This window comes from Pinus tabuliformis, chromosome 1_1 (assembly GCF_031772625.1).
Source record: "Pinus tabuliformis cultivar Carrire ecotype Pingquan chromosome 1_1, CPIR1, whole genome shotgun sequence".
Taxonomy (NCBI): domain Eukaryota; kingdom Viridiplantae; phylum Streptophyta; class Pinopsida; order Pinales; family Pinaceae; genus Pinus; species Pinus tabuliformis.
Genome location: NC_142297.1, coordinates 915,445,262 through 915,458,590, shown reverse-complemented (window position 1 = coordinate 915,458,590; position 13,329 = coordinate 915,445,262). Strand labels below are relative to the sequence as shown.

At 39.2% G+C, this 13,329-nt stretch overlaps 1 pseudogene; it reads left to right on the top strand.

Moving 5' to 3' along the window:
- LOC149217376 (uncharacterized) overlaps positions 1 to 13,329 on the top strand; it is a 92,898-nt pseudogene that overhangs the window by 44,328 nt on the left and 35,241 nt on the right.

Sequence of the window (13,329 nt, the reverse complement as noted above, 5' to 3'; positions counted from 1 at the left end):
ACAATACACATGAAAATACTTTGGGAAAAGCCTCAGCTAAAAACCCCACACTATTGTATTATCATATATGGTGGAAATACATAGGCATTATACAAAGCCTTAGTTCTCATAGATAACCAGCTCTCAGTACAATCCTCACAGATGCTCACAGGAAATTTTGGCTTCTTTCCAGCCTTCCTCTCTACCCTCCAAGCTCCTATTTCCTTGTAATGTTCCTTGTGGATGATTTTCCCATTACAAAGTGGAAAACAAACCTTCAAAACTATGCAATCCTCAAGGATGAATCCTTGACTGCATGCATGAGTTTTGCTCCATGAGAAAACACATGCAACTAATAGTACACTATCCTTGAACATTAATCTCAACTGGGTCTTTCTCAGAATAGACATGCATGATTTTCTGATGAGGGAATCTTCAGTTAACTGGAGTAGCACTAGTTGAGTGCATTAATGCATCAATTGACTATTAACTCATTGTTATTCCTCAAAAAGTTTGGAACTAATTTAACTGGACTTAACTTAGTAAACTAAGTTAAGTAATTACAACTCAAATATAACTCAATCTTATATCCTTAATGTAGGGATAACTCTTGCATGACTTTATAAAGACTTCTAACTTGAATTTCTCCAACTAATTAATTTAAAATAAATTAATTAATTAATTCCAAGTAGCTGTTAAGACTAAATTCGATTTTGATTTACAATTTAATTCAAGGACAAATTAAATTGGAATATTCTTGTTGCAATATTTCAACAATCCCTCTCAACAAGAAAGGGATTATCTGCCACCCCGATCCTATCTCTATGAAACTCAGATTTACACTTTGACAATTCCTTTATCAAAATGTTGGCATCTTGCTCCTTTGTCGAAATATATTACAGCAACATGATCCTCTCGACCTGTGAAAAGCCACAGGAAACAAATCTTTCCTTATGCTTCTCCACACTACCATCAGTTGCTTGGTTTATCTTGTAAAGCCAACAGGAACTCACAACTGACTTCTTCTCCAATCTCAAAACCACGTCCCAAACACTGTTACAAACTATGGAGGCATACTCCTCCACCATAGCATCAACCCAAATCGGCTGCTACACTGATTCCTCAAAGGAAGATGGCTTGGTCTCAACACATTCCCCAACAAGGGCCATGTATCCAGTATACCTCTCAAGTGACCTCCTCTATCTCCATTGAGAAGATGGTGCTCCCACATTCTGTCTTGCATCTTCCAACTATATGTCAACTTCTCTTGTGTGCTTCCATCCATCTTTGGTAGACTCTGCTTGAGTGGATGTCTCGACTCTTGGAACCTCTGCATGTGGCTTCTCCACATCATTCTGAGGCTCCTCCTCCTTAGGAACTAGCAGTTCCTCCACAACCTATAGTTGGAGCTCCCTCTCAAGAGAAACTCGCATGGCCTTCTGCTCATCAAACGTGAGATCTCTACGAACCATTGTCCTTCGACTGGTAGGTGAGTACACCCAATAGTTGTGAGGTGTATCAGTGTACCCCACAAATATCCCCAACTCTGCTGTCAGCTCAAGCTTCTTTTGTGCATCCTTTGTCACATGGAAATATACCAATGAGCCAAAGATCCTAAAGTGACCCACATCTGGTCTCTTACTGGACAAAGCTTCCTCTGGTGTCTTCATCCCAAGTATGTGATGCGGGCTTCTATTCTGAAAATAGACCGTTTTGTTGCATGCCTCAGCCCACAAGTGAAGTGCTAGTCCTTGGTCATGCAGCGTTGCCCATGTTGCCCCTACAATAGTTTCTGTTCTTCCTCTCGGCCACCCCATTCTGCTGCGGGTTATGAGGTGTCATCAACTCTCGTTTAATTCCTTTCGCTGCATAGAAGTCCTTAAACTCTTGAGAGACATATTCTCCACCGTTGTCGCTTCTCAAGGCCTTGATCTTCTTCCCTAGCTCTTTCTCGACCAAAGCTTTGAACTCACAAAACTTTTTGAAAGTTGGTCCTTCTTCTACATGAAATAAAGCTAGCATTTACGCAAATAGTCATCAATGGAAATCACATAATACCTTTGCTTCATTGTGGATGCCATCAAGAATGGTCCACACAAATCAGTATGAACTCGTTCTAAGATAGCCTCTGCTCGACTATCTCGATCATGAAAGCAAGACTTGGTGTACTTTCCCAAGGTACAACCTTTGCATGTGTCAACTTGCTCAAGTTTACCTTTGGGAAGTCCTGTAGATATCTGTTGCATTATCTTCAAAGCCCCATGATGCAAATGGCCCAACCGCCTGTGCCACAACTCGTCAATGTCTTGGCTTTGCACCAATTTTGCTTTTGTACTCAATGCTGCACAATCATCTACCTTTAGTTTATAGAGATTCTTCACCAAAATCCCTATCCTCTTGGTCTGACCCGTGTCTATGTGTCTTAGGAACACCTTTCCTGTACTGAAGACAACATCATAGCCTTTGTCCTCCAACATCGCAACCGATACCAAGTTCTTCTTCAGTCCAGGCACATACATCACATCTATCAAGATGAGAGGAGCTCCATGCTCCCTATGAAAAGAAACTATGCCCACTCCCAAAACACTATACCTTCCATCGTCACCCATCTCTATGCACATCTTGAGGTCTTTCTCCTCCAAGGCACTGAATAAATTTTTATCATTGGGTATGTGGAATGAGGCTCCACTGTCAAGATACCAGACATAACCCATCATTGATGACACCATGCATGAGATGAGGGTAAAGTCCATTTCAAACTAAGAGGCTAATGCCTCATCTTTTGATTCTTCAGAGGATCCCTTCTTGGACATCTTCATTGGCCAATTAGTTGCATAATGTCCCATCTTGTGACAATTAAAGCATCTTACTTTAGACATGCCACCCTTCTTCCCTACATGAGAAGAATTCAATTTGAAATGGGAAGCCTTCCCCTTCTCTTTTCTTGCCTTACTTGCTAAGGCCATATTTTCTTCAACATCATTCTTGGATGAAGAACCATCTTGTGTGCTCCTCCTAATATCCTCCTGCATAAGATTTGACCACACTCATTCCAAATCCAACAGTTTCTCCCTTCCATTCACAGAGTCTTGGTAGTTATTCCAACTCTTTGGAAGGCCAAGGAGAGTGAGGCTCACCATATCATCATTAGCAGTCGTTATTATTCCCACACTGCCAAGCTCATCTCTGCAGTTGGTGAGCTTGTTCAGATATGTGGAAATAGTATCGCCCTTCTCCATCTTGATTCTTCGAAGCTTATCCTTGAGCACCAATTTCCTCTAGTCACTATTGTTCTGGTAGAGGTCCTTCAATGTCTTCCACATTGAAAATGGAGTATCCTTCCCATGGAGACTCAAGACAATATGGTCTCAAACTCCCTCAAGGATGATCTATCTTGCCTTCACCACACACTTCTTCCACTCAGCCAACTCTTATGCATTAGTTGAAGTTGGCTTTGGGATTTCTTGATCAATGAATTCCTTCAAGCCATTGTCTTCTAATACAGTGTCCATTCTATCTTTCCTTGCTATGTAATTTGAGCTACTTTCCAAGGCATACTCGAGTCTCAAGCCATAGAACACCATTGGCCAACTTTGAAGTATGATATGAATTCAATTTGCACCTGCAACCCCAAATTTCAAACTTTGAATTCTCTTCTCAGTATATTGTTCATAGCTCTGATACCATGTAGAAAATATGTGATAGGTTAATGCAATAATGCAATATAAATCAAAGCAGAATATTATAACCTACTTCTACTATCAATTTGCAGAAGCTTAAAGGTCGAGCTGAAAAATATAACTAGAAGAAGAAGAATCAATGGCACAATACACATGAAAATACTTTGGGGAAAGCCTCAGCTAAAAACCCCACACTATTGTATAATCATACATGGTGGAAATACATAGAAATTATACAAAGCTTTAGCTCTCACAACTAGCCAGCTCTCAGTACAATCCTCATAGATGTTCACAGGAAATCTTGGCTTCTCTCTAGCCTTCCTCTCTGCCCTCCAAGCTCCTATTTCCATTTGTTGTTCCTTGTGGATTATTTTCCCATTACCAAGTGGAAAACCAACCTTCAAAACTACACAGAATCCTCAAGGATGAATCCTTGACTGCATGCATGAGTTTTCTCCATGAAAAACACATGCAACTAATAGTACACTATCCTTGAACATTAATCTCAACTAAGTCTTTCTCAGAATAGACATGCATGAGTTTTTGATGAGGGAATCTTCAGCTAACTGGAGTAGCACTAGTTGAGTGCATTAATGCATCAACTAACTATTAACTCACTATTAGATCTTCAAACAGTTTGGAACTAATTTAACTAGACTTAACTCAGTAAACTGAGTTAACTAATTACAACTCAAACATAACTCAATCTTATCTCCTTAATTTAATGGATAACTCTTGCATGAATTCAGAAAGACTTCTAACTTGAATTTCTCCAACTAATTAATTTAAAATTAATTAATTAATTATTTCCAAGTAGTTGTTAAGACTAAATTCGATTTTGATTTACAATTTAATTCAAGGACAAATTAAATTGGAATATTCTTGTTTCCATATTTCAACACAAGCTTATTTAAATCAACTCTTCTCATCATTCCTTGCATATTTTGATTATATTTTGCTTAATGAGATGAGTAAAAGTGAGATGTTATGCCTAGTGGACTAATGTTCATTGATTATGGGTTTTTGAGAGAAAATCATGGCAATTTTGTCTAATTAAGGGTAGAAACTCGAGTGAGACAAGGAGGAGAGATTGTAGGAGATAGATCCTCCTCATTTACACCTCACTCATTCAAATATTTCTCCATCAAATCACACTAGCTCGGAGTTGCAAGCAGTCGAGTCATGAAGATCAAAAGGTAGTCGAGCTAGTGACAGTTAAAGAGCCAGTTCATCTTGAGTTTGGAAGCCGAGCCTCCCTATATTTAAGGAATTCATTGGAGACTTCAGTTGTATAAATAAGGATGCCTAGAGCCTCATTAGGATTCGAATTTTTTATGTAAAGGCACTAAGCATATTTCGGGTTCAAGACTTGTGGAAGACATTGTTATGTACTTTTCTGATATGATAATGAGAATGAGCATTTCCTTGATCCAGCACCGAGTTGACTCAGAGGGCTGAATCTCTTGGGTTAGGGCCCAACCTTAGCAGCAAAGGCTCCTTTTCTTGTATTTGTATGCTTAGTTGGTTTCATAGATTAAATGTTGGATTGTCTTTACCATTATTTCATTGAAAGTAGCTATGGTTTTGATTAGTTTTCTTCCATTTGTGCATAGCTTTAGAATCAACTTAGGAAGATAAAGGAATATAAAAAAAGTTGTTAGTAGGTGGATTTGGCCTCACTCCTCCCTTAAGGGACCATGGTTTGAGGAAAGAACTCCTATGCAACCCCAAAAAGACGGAATTTTGATTTCCCATGGAATTTAGGGTTTTTGTTACTTAGGCCAGAATTTTACTAGTTTTCAAGAATAGGATTTAATTGTCATTTTTGATATCATTAGCTTTGTATTAGATCTCATAAGGGTTTCACATTCTTTTTCAAGTTTTACCATGCATGAAATAGGCAACTAGATAATGAAATTATGTTTTTTTTTAGTTCATTGAAGATCTTTCTTGTTTACATGATTCATGGATAAATGTTAGTGATTGATGCAATTCAGGAGTTTTAGCAGTGTAGAGAGATTTCATGACCAGCAACCCCATCCTAGCCTCATCCATCCATGATCATCATTTTTTCCACTAAGTCCCTCACCAAATTCATCATTCCATAAGAACATTTCTCCAAGCTTGTTGAGAAAATCCAACCATCTCAAAAACTCTGTTTTGAGCTCTGAAGCAGTCCTAGCCACTCCTTTGCCTCATTCCTCCCACCATTCACCTTCCCTAAGCCCTACACCACCTTCCAAATCCCTCCTTTTACTCTCGGCTAGATCCTGCATGAATACATGGGATCCTGTGTTGGGTGTGGAGCTTGATTATCTTCTGTATTCAAAGGTTTTAGCCGGATGTATACCCAGGAAGATTGTACACCCCTCCACATGGGGGGGTGCAGGGGGCGCTTGTCCCCCCTGTGGGGGTTCGAGGGCAGCACCCCTGAAGCTAAAAAATAGATGTAAAATTGCCTTGTAAAAGTATAGTAATTTCTAGTCAATCTGGGCCGTTCATTAGGCGGATGATCTGACAGTAGAAGTTATGTTTAGTTTAGGGTTTTTTGCCCTAGAAGGCAACCCCTCACTATATATGAGGGAATTGTATTGCGTCTATGTAGATCTGTATTCTGAGTGAGGAAGAGAGTGGAGATTGAGAGCGAAAAGGGAGTTACAGCGAATCTGCTGTAGGTTGCATCTCTTTAGTTTGATGGATAATATAAATAGAAGGATTGGTTGTTTCTCCATGTATGTAGCCCAAACTGGGTGAACCATGTATATTTGTGTCTCTCTTGTTTTATGTGTTTTCTGTGTTTATATTTCTGCAATATTTTATGTGTTCTATTTCTCTGTAATATATAATTTTCTAACAACTGGTATCAGAGCTGAAGGTATATTTGGATGATAAACTCGTAGGAGAGAAGGGTTCGTAGTTCGAGTGGGAGCAATGGTGGAAGATGGTAGGTTTAGGGTCGAAAAATTCAACAACCAAAACTACCAGCATTGGAAGACGCAGATGGAAGATTATCTGTATCAGAGAGATCTGTACCTACCATTGAGCGGAAATACAAAGAAGCCGACGAGTATGACAGACACAGAATGGAATATTATTGACAGAAAGGCACTGGGAACAAGATGGTTGTGCCTAGCGGCATCGGTAGCGTTTAATATTTCAAAGGAAACGACAATAGAGCGTTTAATGTCGACATTGGCCAAACTATATGAAAAACCCTCGACCTCATATAAGGTATTTATTATGAAGCATTTATTTAATATGAAGATGTCAGAGGGTGGATCTGTTGTTGATCATTTAAATGATTTTAATACAGTTACAAGTCAGTTAAGTTCTATAGGGGTAACTTTTGATGATGAAGTTAGGGCTTTGTTATTTCTGTACTCATTGCCAGAAAGTTGGAATGGTTTAGTTATGGCCATTAGTAACTCTATCTCTGGATCTAGTACTTTAAAGTTTGATGATGTTGTCAGTGCAATCCTTAGTGAGGAAATGCGATGGAAAAGATCTGGTGAGACATCAGGCAATGGTTTGACTGCAAAGACTAGGGGAAGAAAAATGGAAAGAGGAAAGAGCCTTCGATATCACAGTAAGTCAAGAAAAGGTAGATCCAAGTCTAGATCGGGGATAGTGTGATGGAAATGCGAGAAGAAAGGACACCTGAAGAAAGAGTGCAAGTCGTGGAAGGGAAAAGAAGGAGACGCGCAACAAGAAAATAATCATGAAGCGAATGTAACAAGTGATGTGTTGTAAGATGATTTGATTCTTTCATTAGAAAATATTATTGATGCCTGGGTGGTAGATTCAAGGGCCTCATTCCATGCCACACTTGATAGGAAACATTTTTATGATTATGTTCAAGGAGATTTTGGATAGGTTCGATTGGGTGATGATAAACCCTGTAAAATCATTGGAATGGGTACAGTTTTCATAAAACAGCAAAATGAAAATCAGTGGCTATTGAAGGAGGTAAGACATGTTCTAGATTTGAATAACAATCTTATTTCAATAGGGCAGTTGGGAGGTGAAGGTTTCGTAACTACTTTCACAGATAAAACCTGGAAGGTCACCAAAGGATCCCTGGTAATAACGAAAGGAGGAAAGGTTGGTACATTGTATTTATGCAATGGTATTTCTAATTATGTTAATGCTTTAACCTCTATAGGAGAAGATACGGCATTGTGGCATCATAGGCTCGAGCACATGAGTGAGAAGGGGATGCAGATTCTTCACTCAAGAAATTTGTTGCCAGGTTTGAAGCATGTTGATTTAAAATTCTGTGAGAATTGTGTTTATGGAAAATAGAAGAGAGTCAGATTTCTTAGAGTTGGGAAAGAAAAGAAGAACAAAAAATTAGAGCTTGTGCATACAGATGTATGGGGACCTACTCAAGTATCATCTCTTGGTGGCTCTTGTTATTATGTTATTTTTATTGATGATGCAACAAAAAAAACCTGGATTGATTGTATTCGAAATAAATCTGATGTATTTGATACTTTCAAGAAATGGAAAGCTTTGGTTGAAAATGAGACAGGAAAAAGGTTGAAGTGTCTCAGATCAGACAATGGAGGTGAATATTGCAGCAAAGAGTTTGATAGGTACTATTCTGAGAATGGAATTTGCAGAGAGAAGACAGTTCCAGGAACACCACAAGAAAATGGTGTGTAAGAAAGGATGAACAGGACAATCATGGAGCGTGCAAGGTGCATGAGATTGCATGCAGGATTGCCTTTACAATTTTGGGTAGATGTTATAAATACTGTTGTTTATCTAATAAATAGAGGGCCTTCAAGTTCCTTGGTTGGTGGTATTCCAGAGAAGGCATGGACAGGTAAAAAGGTAAAATACTCTTTTTTAAAGACTTTTGGTTGTGAAGCCTTTTGCCACATTAATAAAGAAAGTAGAACAAAGCTTGAGGCAAAAACAAAGAAATGTACCTTTATTGGATATGGTGTTAATGATTTTGGTTATCGCTTTTATGATTATGAAATTCACAAAATCATTAGGAGCAGAGATGTAATATTCAATGAAAGGGTCTTGTATAAGAATCAGTTGCAGGAAAAGAAACAGGAAAAAGAAAACAAAGAATACAAAATGCTTGACGAGATCACAGAAAAAGTGATGGTGCCTGAAAATCATAATGATCAACAGTCAGAACAACAACCACAATAGCAACAATCATTTCAAACACCTGAAAGTGGTGTTAGAAGATCTACCAAGATAAGTAAACCCCCTGAACAATACTCTCCTTCATTATATTATGTATTGTTGATTGATTCTGGTGAACCAGAATGTTATGAAGAAGTAGTGCAGGTAGAAACCAGGAAGAAGTGGGAGCAAGCCATGAAAGAAGAGATGGACTCCTTAGCACATAACCTAACGTGGGACTTATTTAGGTTGCCTGCAGGTAAAACAACATTGCAAAATAAATGGGTTTACAAGTTGAAGGAAGAAGAAGGAGGTAGAAAAAGGTACAAAGCTAGACTTGTGGTGAAGGGGTTTGCACAGAAGAAAGGTATTGAATTTGATGAAATATTTTCTCCTGTTGTTAAAATGACTTCAATCAGAACTATTTTAAGTCTAGTAGCAGCTGAAGATTTTCATCTTGAGTAGTTAGATGTAAAGACAACCTTTCTCCATGGGGATTTGGAGGAAGAGATATATATGCAGCAGCCACAAGGATATGAGGTAAAAGGGAAGGAGAAACTAGTGTGCAGGTTGAAGAAGAGCTTGTATGGATTAAAACAGACTCCAAGGTAGTGGTATATAAAATTTGAAAAGTTTATGTCTGAACAATGTTATACTAGATGTCACTCTAATCATTGTGTTTATCTGAAAAACCAAAATGATGGCAGCTATATTATATTGTTATTGTATGTAGATGACATGCTTGTTGCAGGGTCTAACATGCAAGAAATAAATATGCTCAAAAGAAAATTGGCAAATTCATTTGCAATGAAGGATTTGGGAGCTGCAAAACAAATCCTTGGTATTAGAATAACTAGAGACAGAAAAAAATCGCAAATTAACATTTTCTCGGAATGAGTACATACAAAAGGTGTTGAAAATATTTAATATGCATAATGCAAGACTAGTTAGTACACCTTTTGCTAGCCTTTTCAAACTTAGTAAGGAGATGTGCCCAAAGACCCAAGAAGACATGGATTATATGTCTAAATTTCCATATGCATCAGCAATTGAAAGCTTAATGTATGCAATGGTCTACACAAGGCTTGATATTGCACATGCAGTGGGAGTTGTAAGCAGGTACATGAACAATCCAGGTTGATAAACTAAAGTTGGTGGCCCCAGGAGTTGCAGCATTCTTGCTGCAATACTAGTGCTCATCCCTTTTTGGCACCATTTCCAGGGAGGCATCTGAGCAATTTGTGATTTCTGCTTTCTTTCTTCCATTTCATATCTCCGACATTCTACTATTAGCTTCATTTCTGCAAAAGTAATTGTAAGTTAGTTTTCTTTCTTTCCCATTCTACGAGTGAGATTTCATTCAAGCAGTTAGTTTCCATTCAGTTTGTGATTTCAATTCTTTAGTCAGTCTCAAAGTTTGAAAAAAACACAAAACAAAGCAAAAATACTTCTTTCATGCCTAGTAGGAATAGGGACAACTTAGGAAAATTTCTACTAAATACCCCCACCACTTCAAATAGCCAACCTTCCCTCTTCTTTGGTAGCTATGAATTGAAGGGCCCCTTAGGTGAACAACTAGAGATATTTGAGGAGCCTATAGGGTGAGAAGAAGAAGGAGAACTCATTCCAACTGACCTAATGGCTGAAAATAGAAATGATAGAGGAGATAGAGAAAGAATTGAGGGTGCCTTTCCCATAAAAGAAACTAATGGGGATACCAAGATGAAAAACATAAGCCCCTTTTCTCTTCTTCACTTCCATGGCCCGACCTCAAAAGATCTAGACACTTTCTTGTTGAGTTTGTTGTCATATGCAGAACATATGATTACACCATTGATGAGAAGAAGTTGAAACTATTCCCATCCACTCTCAAGGATGCAACTCTGTGTTGGTTCATGGGTTTACTTGGGAATAACATCATAACCTAGGCTCAAATGGAGCAAGCCTTCAACAAAAAGTATCGAGACTACTACGGGTCCAAAGACACTAAAGAAGAAATTTTTAGGATGACCTTGGGGCATGATTAATCCCTAGAGGATTATGAAGAAAGATTCCGGCTTGGCTACAAAAGGTTCAGGTGCACACTTGACCCTGTGTCACTAAAGCTAGTCCTACTCTGAGGGATAATGACAGATCTTCTGGATACCCTAAACCTACTAGCACGAGGGGACATCTACCAGCTACTCTATGAAGATATCAAGACTATCTTTAGGAATCATTCTAGTGTAACTAGCAAAAAGGGTAGCGGCAGTCAACCAATGGCCAACCCATCCTCTTCCAACACATCCATCCAAGGCGAAATTGGAAATATGATGGAAGATTTCCATAGTGAAATGTTGCAAACCCTTTCCCTATAGATGGACACTATGCACATCAAGAGAAAGTAGGAGGAAGAAGAAAGAGCATTAGCCATTTTATTCCCTAGATGCACAAGAAGGCACCCTAGGAATGAATGTCCATTAAATATAATTGACATTTGCTCGATCTATGAAGAAAACCACTCCACAAATAAATGCCCTTCTCTACCTGGACTAAAATTTGTGTATTATGGAACTGAAGGGGTGACTGAACAACTCTTCCACATAAATCAAAGGAGGCCTCATGGGCCTCGGCCATACCAGCAGGGCATGCAAGGGTCATCCCATGCATATTACAACCCTAACCGAAACACATACATTCCCTCTTGGGGGACCCTTGCTCATCCCTCCTCGTCTACACCTACTCCTTGGTCTTTTTCACCTCAGTACCATTCCTAGCCAACTAGCCAGTCATTTCATCCATATGCTCTGCCACAGCCATGGAATGCATCATCCCAGGGGTGGAGGCCCCCATACAACAATGCTCCAACTTTATTTCCTTCACCTCCTACTCAACCACAGCTCTTACACCCTACTCCACCTAGACAACCTTAGATGCCTTCCCAGCCAAATTCGAACTTGAACAAGAGATAGACACATCAAGTGTACAATGTAGAGACATCCTACACTCCTTATGCTGTGGAGATTTAGGAAATCAACCTAAGATCTGGGAGAGTACTCCCGGACAACCAACATCCACCTCCACCTAGGGAGATTGAGGAGGAAAGAGAGGAAAGCATGCCTAGAGTGAATCCACCACCCTTTCATAAAAGATTAACTCATCCAGTCCAGCCTACCCCAGAAGAGAATGAATTTCTGGGTGAATTGAAAAATCTATGTGTCAAAATTGCACTTCTCCATGCCATCAAGGATGTACCTATTTAAAACTAGTTGATTAAAGAGAAGCATTTCAAACATCTAGGGAGGTCAAAAAGAGACACCATACCATTAATGTTATTGGACAGTTGTCTAACTTAATGCTAGGGTAGGTAATTTGCCCAAAGTATTTGGACCCTGGAAACCCTGTAGTAGATGTGCACATCAATGGCACCATTGTCCCACACACTTTGATTTATCTTGGGGCTGCCATTAGTGTAATGACTAAAGACACCATGCTCAAGCTCAATCTCCAAGGTTCATTAAGAAAGACCATAACAGTCTTGCAACTTGCAGACTGTTCCATAGTGAGCCCTGAGGGGATTGTTGAGGATGTGATAGTCTCCATTGACTCTTGGGAGTACCCTGTAGACTTTCTACTTCTCCAGCCTATGGCCAAGCTTACTCGTTATCCTCTCATACTCAGGAGGCCTTGGTTAGCCACTGTCAATGCCTACATCAACTACAGGGCTGGAAATATGACTATCAAAAATGGTCATCTATCCAAGTTGTTAGTCTTGTACCCTCCTGCTCAACCATCTCTAGAACTTGACTTACCTTTATGGCTAGAAGAGGAGGAAGAAGATGAAATCCACTTAGCTAAACTCTATACCTTAGAAACAACCATGGGAGGAGGAAAAATGGATGAAGATGATTTTATTTAACACATACTCCAAATTCCAACTCCCAACACATTTCCCTTAGAGGAAGTAGTAAACAAAACCAATAGCAACCATCAGATTGATCTATGCTTAGCTGATTCAAACCCTACCCATGTCAAAACTGTTGGCATTATGGCTAAAGTGTTGTCCTTGATGGCAACCCATTCAGGTGATAAATCACAGTACTTCAAGTCAGTAGTAGAGATTGATGATCAGCTATCAAATATTGAAGAAAATAAGGGGTACGCAGGTACACTTTACATAAGGTGCGTACACGCAGGTCAGTGTTACATAAAGTGCGTACATACCCGCAATTATCCCATTCAGGAGGTGCGTACCCCCAGTGCACACATTTCAAGGCAAAGAAATTCACATGTGGGGTTTTCTTATGTTTTACTCTTAGTATTTAGCCGACGGTATTGTGTTATTATGGTGTCGGCTCGTGGTATTGATCCATGATTTAAGGAAGAGCTTTCCTATATAAAGCAAAGGAGATCATTTGGCTTAAGCATGTTTTGGTTGAATATCTTATGAGGGCTAGATCTGGTCTAGATCTAAATAAGGCGAATCTACTGATGGACCGAGATCTCTTCGGCGCATATTCAGATCTGTAGATCTGACTGTCTGGGT